Source organism: Delphinapterus leucas, chromosome 7, assembly GCF_059928025.1.
Source record: "Delphinapterus leucas isolate spDelLeu-1000000601 "Yukka" chromosome 7, BTC_Dleu_Yukka2, whole genome shotgun sequence".
Taxonomy (NCBI): Eukaryota; Metazoa; Chordata; class Mammalia; order Artiodactyla; family Monodontidae; genus Delphinapterus; species Delphinapterus leucas.
The window spans coordinates 3,090,201-3,115,358 of record NC_143135.1 but is presented as its reverse complement, the minus strand read 5'-3'; the positions used below and the strand labels follow the sequence as shown (position 1 = coordinate 3,115,358).

General features: G+C 56.5%; 1 long non-coding RNA gene across 1 annotated transcript in view; it reads right to left on the bottom strand.

The window, feature by feature from the left end:
• The window catches only part of LOC149748663 (uncharacterized), a 40,115-nt gene extending 35,566 nt beyond the window's left edge, over positions 1-4,549 (bottom strand). Inside the window, exon 1 of the long non-coding RNA XR_016393742.1 lies at positions 2,794-4,549. This is a non-coding gene — a long non-coding RNA (uncharacterized LOC149748663). The remainder of the gene's footprint in view (positions 1-2,793) is intronic.
• Positions 4,550-25,158: the final 20,609 nt, after the last annotated feature.

Sequence of the window (25,158 nt, the reverse complement as noted above, 5' to 3'; positions counted from 1 at the left end):
GCCCTCCACGGCCTCTGTCAAATTCACAGTCTGGATAAGGCCAGTTCCGGGAGGCTGCAGGATCCCACAGGCTGACCCCTGCACCCTTTACGGAAAAGCTCGGAGGCCCTGCGATAACCAAGGCAACACCATTGTCCATCCTCCCAACACCCATCACAGGGTGATGGTTCTGTCCTGAACTAGCTTTCCTCAATCCCAGGCTGATCCCTTGGCCAGCCTGGGGCAGTAACATCTTCACCTTGGTGGAGGGTTAGGGGGGCTGAGGGCACGGGCTCTGTACTCTGATGGCCTCAGACACTTGGGTCTGAGACACTCAGGTCCTCCTGTCTCCTCTCTAGAGACCTCCTGCCAAGTGGAGAATGACACCAATTTCAAGGTTGCTGGGAGGGTGGGTGGTCGGCGGTGCTGGGATCAGTGCAAGGTGGCTGGCCCGTGGCAGGAGGTCAACAAATAGTGCGATCGTTACTCTGATTTCTTTCACGGCAACACCTCGTCAAGTGAGGCCCACGGCCTGATTCCTTCTTGTGGGAAAGGAGGGCTGGCTCCTAAACTGCGGTCAAGGTCAGAGCTTTTACCATCTGCTTAGAAGCTACCATGCGACCCAGGTGTGTCCAGCTGTCCCCCTCCTCTGTGGTCCTGGACTCTGGCACTGAGCAGGTGGTCAGTATACACGTAGAACGCAAGCCTTCATCTGGGGCCAAAACAGGGATGCAGACCTGGCTGTGATCTCAGAGGTCATTTAGTCCAAACTTCTACGACATTCCGCCACGACGATGCCCACCCTGCTTGACTTCCTCCAGCGACGGGGAGCTCATCATCTCCCGAGACGGCTCTGTCCTATCACTTAACAGCTATGACGGTTCCACATGTCCTCTGTCGGCCGACCTGCAGTGAGCATCCCTGGTGCGCTCTGGCCTGTTGCAGCCACAGGACATGTGGCCCAGACAGCCTGGCCCTGTGGTCTTCTCTTTTCCCAGCTCAGTCAGCCCTGCCCGTCTCGAGCACCGAGTGTGCGCGCGCACCCGCCCTCACACACACACACACACCAAGGGTGGCCTGCTGGCTGCCCTCTGCTGACAACGGATCTCGTGGGGACATGGCTTTGCAAAAGCCACGGCCTGAGGGCAAGACACAGCCTGGACCCTTCCAGCACCCAGAGGCCCTCTTTCCCTCAAAGCCCCACTCCCAGCCTGGACAGCCCTCCAAGTCACCATGGCAACAGCTCTTGGGCTTCTCGGAGACTCAGGCGCCCTCCCTGCTAGAACGGAAGCAAAGAGTGACAGCATGCTGACCGTGACCGTGGGCCCAGGGTCCACTTTCACAGACGGCCTCCAGCTAAGGCAAAAACGACTCATCTGACCCAGATAGACTCATGAGCAGACGCCAGGGGCGGGTGTAACTCCCTGGAAGCCATCAGCCTCTGAGCGCCCTCTCGGGGCTGCGCTGGTGGCCAGGCCAACGATCACAACCTGGGCTTTTAAGGTAAAAAAGTGGACAATCTTAGCAAGACCTGGAGAGTCTGCAAAGCCCCCCGGAAGAGGGGACCGGCTACTCTGCTGGGAATGGCATTTCTGTTATAGCGCATCTTGTTTATATGAGAAAGGTGGCTGGGACGGGTCAACGTGAAAACCAGGTGACCAGCAGTTCCACTCCTAAGTATACACCCCAAAGAACTGGAAACAGGTGTTCAAAAAATACCTGTACACAAATGTCCACAACAGCCAGAAGGAGCACCTCAAGCGTCCATCCACGGGTGAACGGAGACACAAAATGTGGTCCATCCATACAAAGGAATATTATTCAGCCTCAAAAAGGAAGGACACTGTGACACCTGCTCCAACAGGGATGAACTTTGAGGACATGATGCTCAGTGAAAGAAGCCAGACACAAAAGGACGCATACTGTATGATTCCACTCGTACGAGGTCCCTAGAGGAGTCACATTCATGAAGACAGACAGTAGGATGGTGGGCGCCAGGGGTTGGGGGAGGGGAAGGGGAGTGAGTGTTTCATGGGGATGGAGTTTCAGTTTGGGAAGATGGAAAGGGTTCTGGAAATGGATGGTGTGATGGTTCCACAAGAATGTGAATGTACTTAATGCCACTGAGCTGTCCACTCAGAATGGTTAAGACAGCACACTGTACGTTATTTATATTTTACCACAGTAAAAAAATTAGGGAAAAAAAGGGACGAAGCACTGATACACGCTACAGCATGGATGAACCTTGAGAATATTCTTCTAGGTAAAGAAGCCATTCACGGACGATTACATACTGTGGGATTCCATTTCTAGGAAAAGTCTAGAACAGGCAAATCCTTAGCGACCGAAAGCAGATTGGTGGCAGTAGGGGGCCGGAGGAGGGGAAACCCAGAGGTATTCTCATATTCTGGCCCCCACCCCCCGGGGGGGGGGGATGCTGATACGTTGGTGCTGCCTCAAGGCTCCTGTGGCCGCCAAGCACTGTCATCTTTACCATTTGTACTGCTTTCCCCCCAAACAACACCAGGTTTCCCCCTCCTTGAAAGACAGCTCTCTCCCTTGGCCATCCCACAAGTGCGCTCCAGCCCGACCCCAAACTGCAGGCGGCACAGAGCCCACCTCTCGGGCGGGTCCTCTGGAAGACGGCGGTCTCCATCATCCCAGCCCACGTCTGGGCGGTGGGTGACGGGGACCCATAGGGGGAAGCAAGCCAAGGGGTTCCAAGTGCTCCATGCAAGGTGGTCCAGCGCCTTCAGGACACCTACGAGCATCTTTGACCGGAGGGGGCCTGGCAGAGAAAGAATCACGTCTTACCTGGAAGCATCAAAGCTGTCATAAGAGCCGACCGTGTAGTGCCGGAAGAGTTTCTTGCTGCGGTCTGCACGAGTTTCTGCAGAGGGAAGAGAGACATCGTTTAGAAAGTCACGGTCCCCGAATGTTGAAACCACGCGAGGCCGGCCGGGCCCCTCATTTATCTGACCTACGAAGCGTGAGACCCGCTCTCCTGCGGAAAGATCTGGGAGGAAGACGCGGCCTTGCTCTGTGGCCTAACTTTGCAAACTCTGGGGGACGCAGATGAACCTCAAGGCTGACTACTGGAGAGTCATGCGCTCCATTCCCACATGGAGGCAAGTCCCAGGGTCCCTGGCTGGTGCAGGATGCTCTCTGCAAAGAAGACAGGGCTCTGCAGGCTCCGGCCGCTCAGCACACAGAACCCGTGACAGTGGTACTCTCAGGTGATGCTGCCGAGCCGTCTAGCAACTCCGAGAACCTGCGGATGACTGCTTTGGGAGAAAGGAAATGCTTATTGTTATTCTTCCTGATTATAGTTGCTTTCTCCTAGAAACAAACAAAAAAACATGATTAGGTTCCTAATTAAGTCCCCTGCTTACTTCCCTTACTCAGCAAATTTCGACTTAAATTTCTCGGGAAATTATATGAATGACGTAATTAGACTTAATCGATAGCTCAGAGCTGGAGGGAAAAAAACCCACAAAAACACAAATGCAAGAAATACAGCGGCTTCTGATTTACTCTTTAGGTACTTTCCCCCAAATAAAATCTCCTGGGCACTCTCTTTCCCAAACCCTGGAAACAATACAGAGAAATTATGTGACTGGCTTCAGGAAAAATGGCTCAAACTCTCATTTAAACCCTGTGACCCTCTCTGCTGTCAGTCTCCTTGACACCACCTTCCAAGGTGAACGTGATTTTACTCAAACCCAAATGCACGTTTTCGGCTGAAAAGTGAACACATGCAAGGGCTCTGAGAAGGGTCGCGCTGATACCTCTTGGCTCCTTTCATGCCCAGAGGCAGCCTGTGCAGCAAAAACACACGCTCCCTTTCTACATGGTGTGGTGTTGCCTTGGGGGTGCTGGGAGGAGCAGATGTCCAGCCCAGGACTACATTTCCCAGCACCCCTTGCAGCCAGGCGTGGCCACGTGACCAGCTCCCACCAATGGAACGCACGCGTGTGTGTGCGTGTGCGTGCGTGTGTGTGTCTGTCCCTTCCAAGCTCGGCTTCTATGGAGGCCAGGGAGCTCTCCCTAACCTCTCTTGCTGCGTCTCCCAGCTCAAAGCTAGGACTCCCAGGCTCTACAGGATGATGGGATCATCAGGGATTCCTGGCAAAAGCCTGGGTCTCCGTGCATTAGCTCTTGAAAGAAGCAACAAACTTGTATCGCCTTGTGCTACACTCCAGGGACTTGCTTGTCACAGCAGCGAGTGATATCTTAAAGGACCTGCAACCGGGTTCTCAGTGACTCGGCTCCCGCTGCCTCTCCGCCCCTTTCCCATCACGCCACCCGAGGCTCCAACAATACGAAGGTTGCAATTCCCTGAACGGTGACAACATCTTCGTCACCATCTCGGTCCCTGACACTAATTGAGTGCCGACTGGGTACCAGACCCTGTTCCAAGTTCTGCTCCTATACGCTCTCATTTGTCTGTCACGGCCCCCAGGGAGGGGGTGCGTGTGTCACTCTGCAGGTCCTGCCAAGTCCAGCCAAGTGTGGCCCCTCTGCTTTTGCTCCATTTCACGCCACCCTTCCAATCCCTCTGCAGGACCTTGGTGTCCTCGTTGTGGAGTGAGGCTCTCGCCTCTGCTTGGCGTGTCTCTGCTGTGTCATCACTGTCTTTGAGACAGGCTGGGACCCGGGACCCCTCACCGGAGTGTTTGCCCCTGGACAAATGTCTCCTCAAGCAACAGATACAAAGAACCTCTAAGGGACTAAAAATAAATCCGCGCTCCCAGTGCAAGGGGCACGGGTTCGATCCCTGGTCGGGGAACTAAGATCCCACATGCTGCGCAGCCAAAAAAAATAAAATTTAAAAAATGTCACTGTGGCCAGGGGAGGGGTGGATGTTTAAAAAAATAAAATAAATAAATAAATAAAATTTAAAAAAATAAATAAACATAAACACTCACATGCACAGTTGGGGCAAATTACAAACAACAAGATGCAAAAAGACCCAAAAGCCCAACTGCCACTTCCGAGGTACAGGGAGGGAAAGCAGGGTACAACGCATGATCCCTGCACATGGCACCGCCAAGGGGGTGGGCAGACCACCTAAGCCCCTCCCCCGGCTCCGCCCACCGATCTGCCCCGCCCTCACCCCATTTAAGGAGCCAGCTCGCCCCCCCCCCCCCCGCTTGGGGTTTCTTGTTCTCTCTTCCTATGCTACAGCATGAGTCCCAGTAAAGCTCTGTCTGAGTTTCTTGTCTGGCCACATCAATTTCTATCGATTAAAGGGTCCAAGAACCTGGGTCAATAACATCTTCGTCCTCACTAACATTTCCTGAGTCCTTCCCCTGGGCCACAATTCGTGGCCATCTGGGCCAATCCACTCCCACTTGCTGGTCACAGCAGCCCGGCGAGGGAAGTACAACGGTTGGACCCATTTTACAGATGGCGCCTGCGAGCACTGCCGATGCAAAGGCACATCCTGCTAAACAGTGGGGGCAGGGTGGGCCCCCCGCGGGCAGGTGGGCTCCAGGGCCCAGGCTCAGAACCAGCAGGCCGCACCAAGTGACCCTCGGAGAGGACCCGAGTTTCCGTGCTCTCTACGGGGCTCGAAGGTGGGGATTTGGCCTTATTTCTCTCTGTATCACCGCAGGTGTTTCACTCCTGGCAGACACCCAATGTCACAGCTTGCCGAGCCAATCTCAACAGTCCGTTGCAAATCAGCAAGAAGAAATACACTGCACCCTGGCAGAGTGGCCCGAGGGCATTGGTCCAGCCGAGCTGCATGCACATCCCCTGTGTCTGGCAGTCAGACCCAACGTACCCAGGTGTTCCGTGTCCCTCTTCCCCTCCTCCCTGGCATCTTGCATTGCGTACATGTTCAAATCTAGTTACCATTTATCAAGTCCACCTGAAGGTCAGGCCCTGTGCCCCAAATGCAGGGATTAGAAGGCTGCTCGGATGGGGTGGGGCCTCAGATCTGTTCTCTGGGGCTCAGGATCCTGGGGGTGGGGTGAGGATAAAGCTAACAGATGCTGACTTTCCACGGGCTGGGCTGAGGGCCCCAGCAGTCAGATCACTGTGCAGGGGGGGAGCACGTGGGCCAGGCAGTGCCTCTGGCCAGGCCAGCCCTGTGACATCGCGTGGAGCACACATAAAGGCTGGGCCCGGGAGGGTTAAGTGGGATTGGAACCTGTTTGTAGGGTTAAGCAGAGTAGCTCCTGAAGCCACTGAATCACCGTGGGGATGGGCTGTTAATTGTTATTATTACTCTTAATTGCCTGTTGTTTATGCCCCACGTGGCAGCTCTGTGCTTGTTGCCCAGGGAACCGCTGGGCCCTGAGAGCTGGCTGGTGCAGGCCCTCGGCTGAGGTCAGAGGTTCCAGATCGAAGGAGCAGAGAGCGTAGTCAACGCGCGCGCGCGCGCATGCGTGCGTGCGTGCGTGTGTGTGTACCTGTCCACATCTTTGTCAGAGAAAACAAATGTTTCAGAAAGGGACTCTTTCTAGGTCAGTTAGCCAGTGGTTCCCAGACTTCGGGATTTCATGGACCAAGAAAATGTTAAACGAAAGGGGGAAGGGTGGAGACAAACATGGGATTTAACAAGTTATTAATCTGGCCTTAAAAACAATGGATTCCCTTCCACTACCATAATTGTTTCATAAGAGAAAGGGGAACTTTTGGAATCATATTATCTCTGTTTTGTGAAAAACTCTCTCACTGCACAGGCCTTCCCTGTCCTCTGGCTTCTGGACACAGTCAGACTTCTGCTCTGAGATACAGCCCCCAGGGACAGGAAAGGGGTCCTGAGGGACAGCATCACCGCCACCATCATCATCGCCATTGCTACCATCATCACAGCATCGTCCTCGTCACATCACCATCATCTCTGTCATCACCACCGTCATCGTCCTAACCGTCACTGCAGCTCTGCTGAATGATCTCTTTTTTTTAGTAAATGAAAGTCCTTCACCTTATTTGGTCTTCCCACAGCAGCCAGGGCTAAGTGGATTTCTTGGAGCTGTTCTGCAGAAGTAGCAGAGTGCCATGGTGAGGGATGTGGGCTCGCAGGCTAGACTGGCTTGAATTCAGAGCCCAGCTCTGCCGTTTACTGGCTGCAAGTCACCAGGCTCTTCATTTGTAAAGTGGGGATAATAATAGTTCCTACTCACAGGGAAGTGACGGAGGAGTAAATGAATTAATACAGGGAAAATGCTGGAACGGTGCTTGGCAAATGGAAAGTGCTATACTACCTGGTTATCGCTGTGCACAGAGAATTGGGACCTTCTACCTTCCAAGGTGGCCCTCGAGGTCACACAGCGCACCAGCGCACCCACACCAGGGTCAAGCCCTACCCGTGCCCCGAGTGCAGCAAGGGCTTCAGCCGGCGTTCCAACCGCATCGCCCACGGCTGCACGCACACCGGCGAGAAGCCCTACCACTGCCTCGACTGCGGCGAGAACTTCAGCCACAGCTCGCACCTCAGCGCACCCACCGCCGCGTCCGGCCCTGCTGCTGCCCCCTGTGCGGCAACAGCTTCAGCCGGCGCTCCAACCTGCACCGGCACGAGAAGATCCACGCGGCGGGGCCCAAGGCCCTGGCCCTGCTGATGCCGGGGGCGGCCGGGGCTCTGGCGGCGCCCCGGCTGGCCCCCACCTAGGAGGCTGAGAGGGAGGGGGATTGGTGGGGGGGCAGCCGCTGCGGGGGTGTGACCTGGGAGGTCCAGGAAGGGAGTTGGGGAGGTGCTGGCACGGGGGTGGGGCGCGGCAACAGGGGAGGAGCTCGGGGGAGGGGCAGGCATGCTCACTGCAAATTAAAGTGAGCAGACCCCCAACTCTGTGCCTCCCCAGCCTGGCTGACAGCAGCCAACAGCTATCGTGTTTCGAAACATCCATGCAGGGCCCCGTGTATTCTAAGTGCTTTATGGGCAAGAGCTCAATACTGTTACTATCCCTGGTTTACAGCTGAGGAAGGTGAGGCTCAGAGAGGTTGAGTGAGTTGCCTGAGGTCACCGAGCCAGCAGGTGGCAGGGATACTGCACAGCACAGCCTCCTGGGTCAGCATCCACTTGGGGCCCTGGGAGGAGGCATCTCCACCAGCAACCTGCCCATGGCCCACGGAGGGCCAGCTGGCCTTTTTCTGAGATGTGCTGAGGTCTGGATGCTGAGGAAGGAGATCTCGGCTTTCTCATGGGCCGTGAGGTGGGAGGACGTGGGGTGTGGGCAACCAGTGGCCATCACACCACATCATGGGGAAAACTAGCCAATGAATGCAGCCTGCACACAGCGGGAGGCTGGGGGACAGAGGGACACAAGCGGCCCGATGCTGAGAATCCCTGGATCTTGGCTTGTGGTGGTCATGAGGGCTACTCATTCAATATTTCTGTCTTTCCTCCCTCTGGACATGTGGTTGGATGGATCCCTGCGATTCATTTCGGCCAATGCGTTTTCAGAAGAACTCGTTTACTTCACTTCCTGGGTGGATGGAACATTTAATTCCCAGTCCAAGATTCTGCCCCCCCCCGCCCTGCCTCCCCTCGCCCCCCTACTGTTTCTTTGTCCATGGGCATGGCAACCAAAACGTTTGAGACAGTGGTTATTCTATCAGTCAGGGTCCCTAGGTGTGCCCCCTGGGACACATGACAAGCAGGTGGTGTGAGTGGGAAATAAACCTTGGTGGTTTTAGGCCACTGAGATCAGGGGCCTGTTTGTTACTGCAGCCTTCCCTGGCCTAAGCTGACGGATGCAGACCATGCATGGCCTTCTCTGTCGTGCGAGCCAGTACATTCCATGTTTTGCTCAAGTGTGGCAGAGCTGGCTTTCTGGCAACCAAAAGCAGAAAGGAAGCCCAGACAACATCAAGGCAGAGGCTGAGTCTGGCCCCTTGTCTGTGAGGATCTCACACCTTCTAGGAGAAAATGGAAAACCACACAACGGACGACAGGAACGCATCCCATCGGACGTGGAGAGAGCACGGCACAGAGCACAGGCCTCTATATGTCTCAGAGGAGGCCTCTGGTTACGACAGAGGAGACGGAAAAACCAGCCAACCAAGAGGGAACTATTCCCTCGTTTGTTTCCTAAGCCACGTAGAAACTTCTCAAAGGCAAGAACCTAGTAGTTCACAGACAGGCCCACCTCCTGGGCCAGGTTCCAGGCTCAGTGCTTCATACAGCAGGTGCTCAGAAATGTCTGTAGTCCCACTCAGCTTGGAGGCCAGCAGCCACTACTGCTGAATGATCTGAATCATCTCCTGAACCTCTATGCAGAATGAACTTCAGAACATGTAATCGAGTGATGCCACTTCTCTGCTTAACGTTTTCCGACAGCCTCCCAGTGGAACTCGAGTCCCCTCCTCGAGCCCTCCGATGACACAGGCCCGACGCTACGCAGCCCTGCCTTTGAACCCTCCTCTCCCATTGCTCCCCGCCCCCACCGCAGTCACTCCACTCCCGCCCTATTAGTCTCCTTTTTGTTGCTTGAACATGACAAACTCGTTTGCACCTCAGGGCCTTTGCACTTGCTAGACTCTCTCTGGGACATTCCTTCCCCAGCTCAAAGTTCACTGCACTGCTGGGTCCCCGGCTCCTACAACACAGCCTGGCACACAGTAGGTGATCAATACTGCGGAGTAACTGAACAACAGGATAAAACCCACACGCTCTTGGACCCTTTGTTCTTATCCAGCGTGGGCACTGTCACCTCCTTGGGTCTGACTGTGAAGAACTAAGGATATGGCCCAGAGGCTGAGTTTAGTTTCGACTGCCAAGGGAATGGAAGTAGCCCTTCCACAAACTGAGAAACTGGATTTCTAGTCCTGACCTTGGTGGTGATGGCGTGGGACCTCACTCTGCTGCTCTGAGCTCTCATTTACTCAACTATCAAACCAGATGTTTGTACGCTCTGCCTTCTCAACGTGACATCCCCTCCGCCACCAATGCGACTAGGGACGTAACCCCATTTCCCAGGAGAGAACCACGCAGTGATTACGCTGATGTGCCCTGAAAGTTTTTCTTGGAATATGGCCTAGAAAAATCTACATTGAAAGGGGGAAAAAAAAAACACCCTGGAAATTCCATTCCGTATACCTCTTGTGACTCGTGAAAGGGAGTGACAGATCGCATGACAAGCTTCAGACTGTCAGCATTTAAAATAGCCCTTTACGCAGAGCGGCTGGGAAGAGGATCCCGTCTAGCTCGCAAGGAAGCCAGGATGGGGCATCCAGGGAGATACTGATGGCCTCTGAGCCTCGAGCGTGACTGTTTATGAAGAGGAATCTTCTCCAAGAAATCTATTAAGACTCTGAAAGGCCAAAAAAGAATTCAAAGGATGGCGTGGGGAGGAGGTGGGCTGTCGGGTCAAGAGACGGGCGTGGGGAGAGGCCAGAACACCAGAGCAGGGCTAAGGCTGCGTGGGCACGCCAGCCCCGATCCCCACCCAGGTCCCACGTGGGACGGTTCCCTTGCTCATGAGATGCCACAGACAGGAGAGGCAGGAAGGAAGCCTGCATCTAGACAAGGAAACGTGAGCTTAAGTCCTCACCAGCTGCAGGGCCTGGGCAGGAAACAAGCTCTCCGAATCTCAGTTTTCTCATCTGTACATGGGGCTAGCAGCTGTATTGACCTTGGCCTTGTGGTGAAGCTATAACACCGTCACGCGTCTAAGTCCCTTCCCAGGCGGGCTGTCGGCCACAGTTGTCCTCCAGGAAGACATGTTGGTCTTCCCTCTCTGAATGTATCCTTCTGCCCCCGGGACAGAGCAGGACCCCAACCATATCTGTACACAGAACCTCACGCCCTGGTCAGAGCTGCCCGGCCCGGCCCATCAGACCCCCTCCTGGGGACCTGGAATAGAAGTGGCCAGTCTCTGCTCCCCGTGTGAACAGAGGACACCTCCATTCATGCAGAGAGGCTGTCACTGTGGGAACACTTTGTGGGGTGGGGGAGAAGCGAAGGACGGAGACTGAGGCAAGGGGCTCGGGGCGGTGATGACGCATGTGTGGCCCTAGAGAGATGGCTGAGCTGGCCTGGCTCCTGACAAGCTCCGCCCGCATCCTACTTCCAGGACCTGCTTCCAGGACCGGGGGAGGCTGGACCCCACGTTCCACTCTCGGGGTCCAGGAAAGGCTGCTGCATCCCTGCGGTGGAGGACCTTTCTTCCTTTGACCGAGCTCACGTGGGTTTTAGGTTTCTTGAACCGCAAGAGCCCTGGTCTTTCGGCTACTCTGTCGCTCCGGGTAGGTCTCGTTACCCAAGCGGATGGTGGCGGCACCTCTGGATCTCACCCCGGAGCCTGGCTAGGGGCCCGTCCACCACGGCGGTGCTGCCGGCCAGGGCAGCCCTGGACACCTGTGTCCAGGTCCTACGTGCTGGTACTGACTGGGACAACACCTGGCCTGCACAGTTCCAAACACCCCCGGAGGCAGCGTGCCCTCAGTGAGGGCCGCCGACCTGGCCACAGGCCAACATCCTTGGGTTCACACGACCAGACGGAGGGCACTAGGGACGCAGGGCGTCCAGACATCTCCCCTCTCTGTGATAAAGACCCTGAATCGGCCACAGACGGGAGACAGCGTGTAAAGATGATAAAACACTCCTGTGTCGCACTGCCTGGTTCATCCCCAACAGCTCAGTGTGCTGGGGGGACGGGGTCCTCCTTCAGGGCCTCCAGCTAAAGCCCAGCCAGGTGACACCCGACTCTGGGCCCATCAGACCCTGAGCACAGAATCCAGGTGCGCCCACCTGCACTGCTGACCCTCAGGCCTCTGAGCTGATTCGGGGCTGGGGTCCAGAGCTGCGTAGCTGAGGTTTACCCGCCGTGCAGCACAGAAATGCAGAGAGCTGGGGCCTCGGCTTCCTTCAGAGTCCTGCCTGGGGGTTCCTCTGGAGCTGAGCCTCCAACCCACCAAAAGCAGAGACAGAGACAGAGAGACAGAAAAAGACAGAGGGGGAGGCAGTGTGTCAGAGATACAGGCAGAGAGAGACAGAGAGACACCCACAGAGACAGAGGATACACAGAGACAGAGAGAGACACAGAGACACACAGAGAGACAAAGAAAGAGACAGAGAAAGAGAGAGACAAAGACACACACACACAGAGATGGAGATACAAAGAGAGTCAGAGAGAGAAGGGAAAGTGGTCCCTGGGCTCCGCAACCCCACCACCAGCTCCCCTCTGCTCCAGCCCCTCCTGTGGACTCCACTCCCTTCGGGCTGTTATTCTCGGCCCCTCACCCTGAAGAGGCAGAAAGGGCAGGGTGGACCCCTGAGCAGGCGGGGTCCCGCTCCCTCATCACGGCAGCGCCTGGCCGAGCTGGACGGGCCGGGCCAGCCTGCGAGGTGGCACTTCCTGCCCGGACACAGGGCGCAGGGCCACCCGACTCCCACCCCCAGCTTCTCATCCACACGCCTCCCTCCCATGCCGGCTCCTGTGATCTCCAGCGGGTTTTAAATCAGACACTGTTCGGGCCGCGCCCTGGCTGGAGAGCCAAATGCAGGCTCCAGACCACAAGGAAGAAAGAAATCACTGATGGGGATGGAGACAGAAATAACTCTTCTTTTTTAAAACCAAAGATGCCGATGGGCTCCATGCAAAGCGGAGAACCACAGACAGGAGCGTGGGGAGAAGCCCCAGTGGGCACAGGCAGGCTGGCGGGACGCGGGTGTGGGGGGCTGGTGGTGTGTCCAAGCTCACCATCACCTCCCGCCCGGGGCCAGACCCCAGGACGCAGAAAAGGGGGCAAACCGCGTGAAGGGCTGGCTGGAGACTGGGCAGGGCAGGGGCAGAGGGCAGGGGGCACGGAGCTCGCAGCCTGCACAGCCCAGCTCCACCCCTGCGGGTCAGGGCGCTGTGCTGACAGGTGCCCATCCCACCGCTGGGCACGGAGATCAGGGCCTCACCTCTGAGGAACACCGGCCGAGGGGCACGACTTTGATCTGAAGCCACTTCTCATGCTCACATCACGGCAGCTTGGGTCCTTCGTGCAATCACTACATCAGCTGCGGATCACTGATCCAGCACCTTCTGGGCGCCGGACATTGGGCTCGAGGGCGAGGGGAGGGAAAACAGGGACCCTGCTCTTCAGAGATAGCCAGACTTCACTCCATACCCCTTAAGGACAGAGGATTAGCTCCCCGTGGCTGCTGTCACGAATGACCCCGAACCTACTGGCCCAGAACAACAGAAGTCCATTACCCTACAGCTCCATAGGTCAGCATCCAGCGGGCGTCTCTCTGGGCTAAGATCAAGGTGAGGGCGGGGCTCGTGGCTGCAGGAGGCTCCCAGGATGAACCTGTTCCCTTGCCTTTTCCGGCTTCTAGAGGCGCCCCCAGTCCTTGGCTCGCGGCCCCTCCCTCCACCTCCCAAGCCAGCACCGGCGGGTCGAGTCCTCAAACCCCCACCACTCTGATTCTGAAGTCTGTGCCTCCCTCTTCCACTTTAAGGACGCTTGGGATTACAGGGGGCTTCAGGGATAACCCAGGATCAGATCATCTCTTCATCTTTTTTTTTTGTTTTTTTGTTTGTTTGTTTTTGTTCTTGTTTTTTTTTTTGCGGTACGCGGGCCTCTCACTGCTGTGGCCTCTCCCGTTGCGGGGCACAGGCTCCGGACGCGCAGGCTCAGCGGCCATGGCTCACAGGCCCAGCCGCTCCGCGGCATGTGGGATCTTCCCGGACCGGGGCACGAACCCGTGTCCCCTGCATCGGCAGGCGGACTCTCAACCACTGCGCCACCAGGGAAGCCCCATCTCTTCATCTTGAAGTCAGTCAGCTAGCAACCTTCATTCCACCTGTGACCTTACTTGCCCTTTGCCATGTATCCGGACACAGTCACCTGTTCCAGGGATCAGGACACAGACATCTTCGGCCATTATCTGCCCACCACGACCGCAAAGAGACCATCCCTGTAGGGATAGCACAGTAGGGCAACGCTTGCTCAGAAAACTGTTTAAACCCATCTTAGTTAAAGAACTCAGAATCTTGCTTTCAGGTCAAAAACTGTCCAAGTGAAAGAAAAGTACTTCTCTAGGAAGTGTATTTCCCTGTTTAAAGGAGCTCAGTTCAATTTCTGACTCTGCAGAATCATGGTGAGACCCAGGGGACTGCTGTTTCCTCTGACCCTCGTCCTCTTCTCTGTGCAAAGGTGGATAAATGGTTCGCTCCGTGCCTGTGGCCGCTACACAATGATTCCTCCTTCAGAGAATGGAACCAGGCTCTGTACAAACAACGGCCCTTCCCCTAGGGGCCTGCAGCCCCACCTGCCCTGGGACCTCACTCTCCTCCCCCCGAAGCATCTTGGTTTCAGTAGTAGAAGCCGCCTCTACGGTGGGCTGTGGCACCAACATGCAACTGAGTCATTGGTTCTATTTATTCCCAGCTCCCTGGAGTATCGCTCTGTGCCCCCCAGCGCGTGTGCACACGTGTGCCGTGTGTCATCGGGAGAACCGGCCCTGTGCTCACACAGTTGGTTAACGCCCCGGCGGCAGGGGCTGCCGTAAGTTTTCAAAAATAACCGTGTGTCTTGAATTCCCTTAGAGTGGGCATGGGGGTGTGGGCACGGGGAGTGCCAGCCGTTCCCAGCCCTGTAGGGTCCCAAAACACACCGGCACCACATGAGAGCCAAACCTACGGGCTCCAGAAACCAAAGGCAAAGGAAGGTGCGGGGATGCAGCAGATTTTCCTTCCCAGGATACACGGAAAGCACTTCAGAGAACTGGGCACTCCGGGCACGCTTGGTTTTTCCCCTTAGTCATCCCAGCCAGTTGACCGCTGTGTTGTAAGAGGACAGAAAACACCTGGAGAATTAACAGTAGTCGCATCGCTGAGCGAAGGCTGCTCGTGTAGCTGTAACTTCAGGAAGTGGTCTTCCGGCCCCACACCGGGCGCAGCTGTGAAGCCCTCTCAGAGCCTAGAGGCAGTGGGGCTCGGGCACCCACCAGCCGAGGCCCACCAGCACCAGCTTCATCCGTTCAGCCTCGGCAAGATAAGCCCGTGCGCCAGGTAGCCGAGGGTGCCCGCGGCCAAGGGCCGTGGCCGTGGCGCAGCCGGGATGCTTGGTAAATGCTCAGGAGGCAGGAGGACCCAAAGGGAGGGAGAGGCCAGCCTCCCAGAGCAGGGCTCGAGGACGAGGACTGGGGCCAGGGGGAGAGGACCCCAGGTGCATCACTGCCGCCATCACCGTCCTGATCTGTGGACGCCCATCGCCCGCCATCACCATCACAGGTGACACCCAGTGGCCACGCACCGTTCTAAGTGCAAAACACGTGAGCTCCTTGCAACGCTCCAGTAGCCCTACGCCCTCAGCAGCGGCGCCCTGCGCTGTGTCGGCGAGGCGGGGCAGCAGCTGGGACCCCAGCCCGGGTGGCCCAGTCCGGCAGCTGGTTGCCCTAACCACTGCCCTGCACTGCCCAGCACACCTGGGAGCAGAGCCCGCTCTGCCTTGTGCCGAGGTGGCCTTCCTTCCGACCAGCACCCTCTGCCAGCCACTCAACACCTATTTCTAAGCACTGTCTCCTTTCCCTCCATGGGGACTGGGGTGCCAAGAACCCACCTCCCCAGCCATGTCCAGGAGCAGCCGCGTGACCAGGTCTTGGCCAGTGAGATGGGAGCAGGTGTCTGCTGGGAGGAGCTTTCCTTCCCAAACCAGGCCTCCCCAGGGCACGTCTCCGTTTCCCATGTGGATTGTGGAAGCCAAGCCGGCTGAGGACTGAGGTAGGAGGAAAGAGCTGTGTCGGGCCCCGCCTTCCTGTTGGGTGGGACAGGGAAAGCCCTGTGTTTAGGTAGCAGCTCCTGAGGGTTCTGTTTCTGGAAGCCAGCCCAGCACCATCCCGACTGCAAAGACACATCTTCTCTGGTTTAGTCGCCAACAGCCCCATGAGACAGGCGCTGTTGTTACAGGGGAGGAAACCAAGCACAGAGAGGTTAAGTGACCACCCCAAGTCACACAGCTCACGAGTGATGGACTGGTTTTCAGGCTCTCTCTTAACGCCTCTGCTGTCACCACCCGGCAGCTCCACGAGGCATGTCTGTTCTCCCAGGAGAAGACCAGACACCATGGGACAACTTGCAAGGTGCTCAGCTCGTGAGTGGAGGGCTGGGATCCTAACCCGGCTCAAGGGGACGCCATGCCCTTGACTGCATCCTCCCCTTCACATCTTGTAAGAAAATTTTGTTTTTCAGGTTTCCTTTTTTGATGTAGACCATTTTAAAAGTCTTTATCAAATTTGTTACAGTATTGTTTCTGTTTTATGTTTTGGTGTTTTGGCCCCAAGGCATGTGGGATCCTAGCTCCCCGACCAGGGATCGAACCCACATCCTCTGCATTAGAAGGTGAAGTCTTAACCACTGGACCACCAGGGAAGTCTCCCCTTTGCATCTTTAAAGGACAAACCTTCGAGATGAGTAGTTCCCTGCAGAAGATGACTTACGAGGCTGCCCTTGAAAATTACTAGGAAATGTAGGAAACCTGGACCCCAGGCTTTCAGATTCAGGACCCCCATCTGAGAATGAGTGGGACTTGTCCAAGGCCATGGTGCGGGGATGCACCTCCCGACACCAAGATCCCCATTCACTCATCGGACGTCTCCTGCCCGGGCAGCCGGTGCTGTGACCGGGGGTCTGAAGCTCTGCTTTGCCCACCTCTCTCCCCGTCTCGCCAACCTTGGGCCAAGCGAGGCTGGGGCACCACTGGAGGGAAGCTGACTAAGCTGGGTTCCTGGCCACGTTTCCCCGATCTCCACCCTCCCAAACTGGCTGGACAAATGAAAGAAGCTGCTGGCTGTCAATGAGTTGCTTTCTACTCTAGTAATTAGAATTAAAAAAAAAAAAAAAATCAGCCCAGGCGGCTCAGTGGAAGCATTTATACCAATACATGGAGCCAGACAGGCAGTTTAAATGGAAATTACAGTAAATGGAGGAGCCTGATTGCATGTTGTTGCTAAGCTCGGCTGGAGTGTCCAAGCCAAGGAGGCCCTGCTTCTCCTTCTCCATCACAGGGAATGCGCAGGGGCCGGGGGAAGCTGACCTGCCCTGGCCCAGCAGCCCCGGGCTGGCGCGACCGTGCAGAGGGGCAGGGTGTTTGAAAACATGCCAGGACCTGGAAAAGACTTTTCTGGCACTGAATCCAGCAGCCAGGCCCCGGGGGAGCAGCAGCGCTCCTCCCTCTGTCCTGCCAGGATACCTGGACTGACCCTCCTTTTGCTTCCCCAGCCCACTGCCTCCGCCCAACGCCCGCCCCTCCGACATCAAGACCTCCCCCCAAAAATCATCACCTCTTAGGTCCCACTTGACTGCAGCCTTTCCCTGCCAACTGCAGCGCCTGGCACAGAACCGAGGTGCAGGGGAGCCCCCGCTGTGGAGCCCCTCTCTCCAACCTTAGAACACCCGAGGCAGGGTTAGGCACCTCCCACCGCCGGGGCCCAGAAAGGTGAAGTGAGATGCCCAAGGGCACACAGGTGTGAACAGTAGAGCTGGATTTAAACCCAGGAACCGACTGGGGGTGGAAGGATTCTTTTTAGTCCCTTAAAATCTTTTTTAGGGGCACTGGCAGCTGAGGCTTAGGAAATAGGACACAGAGCAAAAGGGACCTGTTGAGCACAAGGAAACCGCCCTGTTTGTGTGGGAAGGCAGCTGAGTCTTCCCAGCTCGGCGTCGAGGCGGGCACATCTTGGGCTAAGCACGGTTCAGGACCAAGGGAGTAACTGTATTCATGCCTAGAAGGAGCAGGGTGGGTTGGGGGGAGGGTTAAGTGGATCCCCATGGCGCTAAAGGATGGCACAAAGACCCACCCTGGCAGTGACCTTACAAGTGGTGCCAGCCTCTAAGGTACTTATACCCCATAACCCACCAAGCTGCCCCCCAGAGATGCTACATGTCCCTGACAGACACTGGTGGGTCAGGACCAGCAGAGGGGACTGGGAAGAGGGGGGTCGCCGGAGCCTCGACCATCCGTGGCTCAACCTCTCTTTGCGCACCTCAGAGTGACACCTGGGAGGGGGCTCCTTCAAGGAGATGCGTCTTATCCGACCAGGTCGCCAAGCTCCCCGGCCGGAGCCCTTGCAAGCCAGCCGTGTCCTCTGTCCTCCACTTCTGGGAGTGAGAGGGAACAGTTGGTAACAACCAACTGTAGAAAGTGAAGAAGGCGATGCAATCTGAAAATACAGATGGTGTTTTCTTGTCTCAACGGCTACAACGGTGGATGAGCACCCAGTCCACTTGATTAAAAAAAAAAACCGAACCAAAACCACAGTAGCCATGCCTTCTTTGAAGGAGGGCTGGCTGGACAGGCGGGGAGGCACACTGCCCTGCTCCAGTCTGAGGGGAGGTGCCATACAGTTTGTCAGGGAGAACACACAGGAATCCTGGACAAATCTATGCATTGAAGTCACAGCGACACACAATGCAGTCGTCCGCCCTTGGAGTTTAGTAACAGTGCTTACTAGGAATAGATGCTCCAGTTGGTCTTAACCCCGCCTGGGTGCTCGAAAGGACTCCTGAGAATACGGGAAGGGCCCTGGGAGAGGCCGGAGTCTGCCCGGGTGATCTGACGGCTACCTTGACCTTCCCTTCTATCTCGGGAGCAGTGGAAAGCCGTTATGGAAACAATAGCCTTCCCTGGTGAAGCACAACCACCAGAAATACAGTAATTTTAAAACACACCCAGTGCAAAGCCATCGCCTACACAGCCAGCCACCCTGTCTCACCCAGCACCGGCAGGACCGGCAGACCTGCCGCGCCACCATCCCCGGAGGGTCAAGAACAAAGACTCAGCACATCCACCCGGAGCAGGTCCCGGAGACGGCATCGTACCTCCAAAATGAACTTTCTTCTTGAACCGGGAATTCTCAGCCATCATCTCTAACCTGGGTGTGACCATCTCACTCAGGCTGGTCCCACTGCTTGTCCGGGTCCATGCGGAGTCCGCGTCCACGAGGCCGGCCTCATCTGCTATTGTCCATTAATCCAAGAGGAAAAAAGTTGCAGCCCTCTGGGGTCAGAATCGCGGAACAAAAGGGGGGAAAAATCAGAGGAAGAAGAAAGACGGCTCCGAGTGTTTAATCCACGGGGAGGTTCACAAATTTGACTTTTGGAGACCACACGCTGGGATCGGCTGAAAATTCGGTTCTTTGACACAAGTTGTAAGCTCCAGGTTGGAGCCGCATCCTTTCACTTCCCACTGTACTGGGGATGGTTTTTTTTTTTTTCCTAGTGCCGGTTTCCATGGCAATGCATCAGTCACTAGTCTAAATAAGTACGGGTGAAGGACGCCTGGAAAACCAGTGCAATTACGCATGCCATTAGCGGGGAGAGGAAAATGATTCAACCCGGCGATAAGCACGGGGCCGAGGTAACACTTAGAGGGTGCTGTCACCGTTGTCCAGAGTAATTTTCTTCTCATTTTGTGACACAGGGTTTTCTTCAGTCGCGGCGGTTCCTGAGCCCGGCGTTCTGCAGGGTAGACGGCCGGGCGGCGCGTCCATTTTCGCCGCGCCACCAGCTGAGCCAAGGCCAAAGGGAGGGACAGCATCTCCGTGAAGTTGGTCTTGGCTGACGCTGTCCGTTATGCCTTCCTTTGGTCCATGCATCCCTAGTGGGGGGAGGTGGGAATGGGCCGTGGTGCGGTTTGGAGGGACCTGGGGGGAAATTCAGAGACACTCTGTACATTCAGTGTGAAGGCTGGTGGTGAGCGGTCTGCAGGGTGGGAGGCAGGGGCGGGCGGCCGAGCCTTGCTTCGGGGGGCGGGGACCAAGCCCGTCTCCTCGTCAGCGACATCCTCTCAACTCTAGGCTCGTGTTTGGGAAGCGTCAATGGGGTAGAGCCTGGGCTCTGGTTCCTTCTTCTCATTTGTCATCAATTTCTTTTCTTGAACAGCTGCCACGAGCTCCCTGTGTGTCCTTGGACGCGACCCTCACCTGTCTGAGCGGCAGGACTTCTGTCGGTCCAAAGGGTTGGTGATTCTCAGTCAAGGTTCTCTGGACCCCGAAAGGCAGGCCATGTGGCCAGGCGACTGCCAGGATCCAGGTCCCAGCTCTGTCCCCACCGGCTGCCTGGCCTGGGTGCAGTCTCTTATGTGTCAGATGGGGATAATAATAAGTTCTCTGAAGTTGATTATCAATTAATTAAACCAGTTACTTATTAATTTGATAATTCATACATAAATTATTAAAATGGGATGTTACGGTTGGTAGTATTTTTACTTCAGTGCTAATGTAAAGAGTGCAAGAACCCCTGCTCCCCGTACATTGGTGTGGCTCGACGCCACCTAGTCAAGGTATAACTCACCCTCTGAGTCCTGTTCACGCAACCGTGTTGGAATAAATGCCCCATGAAGACTCAAGAGATGAGGACACTGGCCCAGAGAAGTTAAGTGAGCGACCTAAGGGCACACAGCCAAGTAAAAGTGGGCCTGGAACCTGGGACTCTTGCCCCAGCCCTGTGCCCGCACCATGTCCCCACCTCCTGCCTCACACTCCCGGGGACTCAGGGCTCTCAGCTGACCGGTGGGGATGGAGACCAAGGTGGGCTGGGATGTGTAGGCCGTGGGCTTCCTCCTAGGAGGTAAAATGCGGGTCCCTAACTGGGGGTCCTGGCTGATCTGAACGGTTCCCTGATCCTGCTACCCTGTGGCCCAGACCTAAGTGGACTCCTGCTTCTTCAGAGCCCCTTCCCTCCACCCGCAGATAACTGGTCTCTGGGCAAAGCAGGGGTCACAGAAACAGGCCCAGGGGCTGTGGCCGCCACTCCGCAGGAGGGAGCCCATGGGAAGCGGCAGTGGAGACAGGAGCGGGTTTTCCACCACAGCCCGGCCCCCTTCTCTGCGCTCCACACCACGCACACGGCCCTCAGCCCCAAGTCCCCCCTCCCCGCAGGCGGCTCAAAGGCTCGTGTCCTTGGAGGTGCCCCGTCCCCCTTGGAGGGCGATCCGCTGGGGCTGCACGTGGGAGGGGAGCTTCCACCTCCTTCCAGGTTGCTGAGCCGCACGGCAGGCCGATGGGGGAGAGGGTGGCGGGCAGACCCCAGGCTCTGGGTGCAGGGCTGGCCGTTCCTGGTTTGTGACCTTTGGCAAGTTTCTCACCCACCTTGAGGTTCTGCTTCAGGAAAAACGGGCCAGCAAGAACATGTCCTCCTGGAAGGACGAACTGAAAACCATGAGATGGCTGGGAGGTAGCTCCAGGTGGGCGGAGGCAAGTCTGACCCGGACATCCCTGTGTCCCCAGGCCTGTGCCCCCAGACGCCCCCATGTTCCCACGGAACACACGAACGCGCCGCAGAAATGGTAAAGTGCTGTGTGGGATCATCACCTGTGCAACCGGCTTATCACAAGGGTGGACGTGGCCCAGGGCGCCACACACACGCACGGACGTGGTCCTTCCTGCTGACGCCTCCAGAGACAGCAAAGGACTAGCTCCGCACCTTGCGGTCACGACGGCCTGGGTCTGCATCCCCTCCCTGACACGCCCGCGGGTTACGGGGTCTTTAGGGACGTTCCTGAAGCTTTGTGCTGCGTTATGGACTGAACTGTGTTCTCCCTCCCCTCAAACTCATATGTTGCAGACCTAGCCCCCCTCCTGTGGGGTGGCATTTGGAGGTGATTAGGGTTAGAGGAGGTCATGGGGGGTAAGCCCCCATCAGGGGATTAGCGTCCTTATAAGGAGAGGAAGAGACGAGAGCTCACTCCTCCCGCCCTGCGAGGGAGCAAGAGAAGACAGCTGCCTGCAAACCGAGAAGAGAGCCCTCTCCAGAGACCAAGCCGGTGCCTAGGCCTTGGGCTTCAGCTTCCAGAACCGTGAGGAGCATCTGCTGTGTGAGCCCTGGTCAGGGCGGCCCAAGCAGATGAGACAAGTGTGTTCCTGCATCAGGGAAGTGGGGACGAACAGGGCACCGACTCTCAGGGGATGGACGCGCAGCCCCAAGGGCGCCCGCTGGCTGCGCCATGGACAGAGCAGCTGGAGACTGCGCCCATCACACCCACGGAGCTTCCCGGGCGGGAGACCCAAGACACTGAGACGCATTTACTTCTCTCTGCAGAACACCTGCCTCTAATGACTTAGAAACTGGCAGGACTGACAGTTGTGTGTTCTTGAGGCTCATGTGTGTGCACGTGTGCGTGCGCGCGTGCGCGCGTGCGCACACACACACACACACACACACACACACACTCACGGTGGGAGGGACGGAGCACAGGCTGGGGATTCAGAATTCTTCTCTTTTCAAAGAAGACCTAAAACTCAGAGCTTCTTTCCAGAACCCAAAGGAGCCCAGTGCACGCTCCTGGGATGTTGGGGCCCCCCTTCTGCCTGGTACCACAGGGCTGAGGTCGGACCCCTCCCTGGATCCCACCCAGCATCTCCCTCGGCTCCAGCTAGCACCCAGGACTTCGGGATGCCTCTGCTCTCCACGTAGAGACCCGGTCTCTCAGGCGGGCTCTGTGTTCCTTCCCGGAAGGACCCAGCACCCCTCTCAAGTCCCATTCACATGTGTCACAGCCAACAGGTCTGCGCGTTGGGACATGTGGGGTTTCCCAGAGTGTGAGCTGCTCATGGGCACACACTCGCTTTCCCGTCTCTGACGCTTCCTCCCTGGCACCCAGCACAGGCTCAGTTCTCAATGGGTATCTGTCCCTTGGGTTTAATAAACAAACCAGAGTTATGTGCAGGAGTCACAGACCCAAATGTCTCCAGGTGGGCCGTGTGTAAAGGAACAGGCATCAGACAGTAGGGAGCGGTGGGGTCTGGGGTCAACGGAATCTCAACAGTGTGCAAATCCTACTTTCCAGGAAAGCGCTGTTCTTTCTGAATGCAGCTGCAGGTGGAATCGGGCTCTGGGCACCACCTTGCAAGCTGCAGGGGCCCCGGCAGTGTTCTCCCGGGGGGGCAGTCCTGTGTCCTGGGGCTGGTTTGGAGGTCGTCTGCCCCAGTGCTGGAAAGTACTGTGAGCACGTACCAGCTGCGGGAGGATGGATCTCTGAGCTCAGATCTACATTCTTGTCACACGAGACACGGGGTTTTTGGCATGGATCAAACACGCACTGGATGCTCCAGAAATGCCAGCACCTTCGACATTAAGTGAAGAATATTCTTTGTTCATCTGGAGCCTTTCCGTGACGCTCACCGAGTCCCCAGACCACACCCCTAGCGGCGGGGACCCTCAAGGTCTGTAGGCATATCAGGCAGCGTCTGGGGCAATCCTGGCACCTCCCTGAGCAGAAGCAACCATGTAACTACTGCTTTCCGGTCTGGTGGCCCCAGAGCGTGCGCGCACCTAAATAATCCTGCACCGTCACGGGGCCCTTTCATACCTCCCTGCCACCCCAGTGGGGACGTATGCCCCCTTTGGTACTCTGTCTCCCTCCCACCCTTCTGCACCCTGGGAGGGGGGGTAAGTATGGACACTGTGTTTCCCAGACCCCTTTGCCAGGACAACAGTCAAAGGGGTTCTGGAGGAGACCCTGGTGCCAGGCTGCGGGGAAGTGCCACTGCCCTGGTGTCCCTGGCGGGAAGGTTCTGCGCACCCCGAGGAACGCCTCTTGGCTGTTTTCGATCCCCTAACCCAGGGGCAGCGGTGGCATCTTGCCATGACCCGTCTCTGGGTGGCATCACCTGCCCCTTTCTCTTCCTCCAGACCCTCCCGTCGTTTTTGTTTTTTTTTCCCCCGGTTGCACTGGTTCTTAGTCGCGGCAGGCGGGCTCCGTAGTTGCGGCATGCGAACTCTTAGTTGCAGCATGCATGTGGGATCTGACCAGGGACTGAACCCGGGCCCACTGCACTGGGGGCATGGAGTGGACACACTGCGCCACCAGGGAAGTCCCTCTTCCCGTACTTTTAACATTTTTAAATTTAAAACATATTTTTTATTTTTGGCTGCGTTGAGTCTTCATTGCTGCTCGCGGGCTTCTCTAGTTGTGGCGAGCGGGGGCTACTCTTCATTGCGGCGTACCGGCTTCTCACTGCGGTGGGTTCTTTTGTTGTGGAGCACGGGCTCTAGGCATGCAGGCTTCAGTAGTTGCAGCACACGGGCTCAGTAGTTGTGGCGCACGGGCTTAGTTGCTCCGCGGCATGTGGGATCTTCCCAGACCAGGGCTCGAACCCGTGTCCCCTGCATCGGCAGGCGGACTCTCAACCACTGCGCCACCAGGGAAGCGCCATAACTGTTTTTATAAATGGGTGCATCGTGCTTCTTAGAGCTGGGAGACTGAGAGCTGCTGTGAGAGATGGTTTCTGAAAGGACTGAGCCAGAAATACGAGTCAAAACCTCACCTCCCACCCCTCCGTACTTCAAAGGCTCATGGCACGTTAACCCGGGGAGTTATTCCAAGAATCTCTTAGCTTCAAAGCAGGACCGATGACGGGAAAAGTGGCGGCAGGATGCAATGGGCTCTGGAAGACTCTAAGCCTCCTGATAAAACAGGTTCGGAATAACCAAAGCTTTGCAAAGGACACCAGGTAGAGAAAAACCCCACCACTAACACTGGAGAAGCCCCAGCTCGCACTTTTCTGTTTGGTTCCTACTTTCCTTCTCTTGATATGACATTTTACGAAGTACCACCGGACCCCACGTGGGGTTAAAAAATATGCTAATGGTCTCCATGGCAGAGAGACTGTTAAGTGGCCATGAGGATCCCACCTCCCAGTGAGATTCCCTCCATGTGAGTGTGTGTAGGGGGACCTAGGACGTGCCTCTACCTGGCAGGATATGGCAAAGGGGACAGGGTGTGTGCGGTCACACGACTCTGTCACTTATGATATTGTGGTGCCTTTCTCACTGCGTCTCTGTCTCTTGCCGGTGGGAGGAAGCAGGTGACCCTCTTGGGGAATCCCACCTGGGAGGAACTGGGGGTGGCCTCTGTCTGCTGAGAGGGGCCTGCAGCCTCCAGCCAGCAAGAAACGGAAGCATTCAGTCCTACAAACCCAGGGGACTCACTTGTGCTGACAGCCCGAGACGGCTTGGAAGGGATCCTTCCCCAGTCAAGTTTCCGACGAGGACACAGCCCAGCCACCATGCTGAGCAGAGGAGCCAGCGGAACCAAGCCCCGTCCTGACCCACAGAAACCGCGAGCTCATACGCGCACAGAACAAGCCTCTCAGTTTGCGGTAACACTGTCATGCAGCAACAGTGTTGTTGTTTAGAGTTCAGAGCCATACCAAGTATCAGTACTTGTGTAACACGATACAGCCATTCTGCAGGTGAGACTGTCCTACCTAGACTCTAGTAAGCACAGAGA